This window comes from Magnolia sinica, chromosome 17 (assembly GCF_029962835.1).
Source record: "Magnolia sinica isolate HGM2019 chromosome 17, MsV1, whole genome shotgun sequence".
Classification (NCBI taxonomy): Eukaryota; Viridiplantae; Streptophyta; class Magnoliopsida; order Magnoliales; family Magnoliaceae; genus Magnolia; species Magnolia sinica.
In genome coordinates, this window is record NC_080589.1 from 5,245,335 (window position 1) to 5,247,631 (window position 2,297).

A 2,297-nucleotide genomic window follows, 5' to 3' on the forward strand; every position below is an offset into this window, starting at 1 on the left:
GAGTCCGGCCCACTACAGAGGACCAGTGGGGCGCACTACCATTGGTAGGTGTTGTTTTCGTGAGGGTGGAAGTGAGCGAGATGGCTGGACGTCAACTCTAATTAGTCCCCTTTAGGATGGATTGGGAATGTATATTGGGCTTAATAACAAATTCAGCTCGCCTTTGGGTGATTAGAGCCATAGATCTGGTGGGCCACCTCATACACAGGTGATAAATAACTAAGCATTGCTACTTTATTTATGCGTACCACCACACCATATGTCCCAATTTAGCTCCTTCGTAAAGCTGGGCCGAGGCGGGCGGACCCGTTTAAGTGGGCCAGACTATGGTACAGTCTCTTGCATGTCGCTATGGTACAGTCTCCTGCATCTTCACCACACACGTGGCAATGTCCCATGTGTCTAGAACTACCTCTAGGGAAATCAGAACTATTTATGTGGTGGGCCGCACTCGAACAGGTCATAAGCGCAAAAGGACTGATTTGAAATCATAACCCACCGGACGGTGCAATTTTAAACGTGGGTTTCATACTCCTGGTGGCCCCCTAGATCAACGAATATCAGGACCTCTAACAGCAAAGTATGCCACATGTTTGGTGAGGATGAAGGAGGACACGATATATGCAGGAGTACCGAAATTATAATTGTTGTGGCCAGATCCACCGCGTTGGTAGATCCTTGACTTTGGGGTCCACCGTGATGTATGTACCTTACATACACGATGTCCATCCGCTTCGATAGCTCATTTTAGGGCATGATTCCACTGTGTGTATTCAATCACCACTATTTCATGTGGTGTGTTCACCAAAGATTTGGATCTACTTCATTTTTTAAATATGTCCGAAAATGATCTATCCAAACAGATGGACGGTGTGGATGTAAGGCAGATACATCACCATGGGCCTCACAATCAGGGATACATGGAAACCGTGCCAAATTGCAAGATCTCCACTTGTCAGGTGATCTCAACAATGTATATGCCATATGTAAAAATCAGGGCTAAATGATCATCAGGTGGGCCATATATGTAGAAAATAAATCAAATGTTATTAAAAAAGACTAGTGGTTCAAATTCTGTGCATATATGTGGTCCACCTTATAACCATATTTTCCTAATTTTGGACATGTACCATATACTAAAAAGCTATGGGCTGATGAACGAATCCAATCTTCAATACGTATCACTCGTTGTCACGTGTGGAGTGCACTTGAATGAGTGCAATTTAGCATTTCTGGCGCCAAATCCTATCCACCGGATGCTCTGGATTGTACAAGCACGGTCATTTTTCACAGCTTAAGTTATCCATGATCGACCCACCACCAGAAGAACAATTTCAATCACGAAAGATGGGTCATTTGTACAACAGTTATCCCGTGCGGCACGCTGGAACAACGTGCTCTTGGCCTAGAACAAGAAGCCAACCGATCACATACAGGCAACGGTATCCCAACTTGTACCACCATACTCTCTTTCCCACTAACAGGCCACTTGATGATCTACGGTTGGCCATGCGGGTCACGCAAGAGTTCGAAAGAGATGTGATCAAAGTAAGTAACCATTGTAAATTAGCTGCCTTTCTCTCCATATGTGTCAATGTAACATTTGTGCAAGATACCGGGGGTGCACACGGTTCGGTCCGGTGTTGGGGTGAAACTGGAACCAAACCATTTCCAACTGTTTCAGGAAAACCAGAACCGGAACTGGACCATTTGCACCCAAGAAGCGAATTAGAAGAGGACTGTAGAAAATCAGTTCGGTTCTAGTTTAGTTCCACGATTCTGCGCTTTTTATAATTCAATTCAATTGCATGTTTCATTTTTATAATTCAACCCAATTGTATGATTTTTTTATAATTCAGTCCAATTGCATGGTTCTTGAGAAACAAAAAGAGATAATGAAAGAGGGGGAGAATAAAAAAGAGTAGGTTTTAAAAAAAAAAAAAAAAAATTAATATTTATTGACTGAAGGGTGTAGTTCCAGGCCTGGATTCAAGGTTCGGCTCTACAGTCCTGTTTGTTTCTACATAACCTCAAACCAAGAACCGAATTGGACTAATCAGTTCTTTGATTTTCGGAACCAAAAGCGAAACCGGTGCACTTTAGAACCAGACTGTGCGGTCTGATACATTCCAGTCTGGTTTACCGGTTCCACCAGTTCCGTGTGCACCCCTACAAGTTACGGGCCATTTGCAGGTGGGTCTCACCATGAACACTCAGCCCAGAAACCAAGTTCATCCATATATTAGTTGGGCCACATTTGTGTGAGAAAAATGAAATGTTGGAAATAAAAAATGACC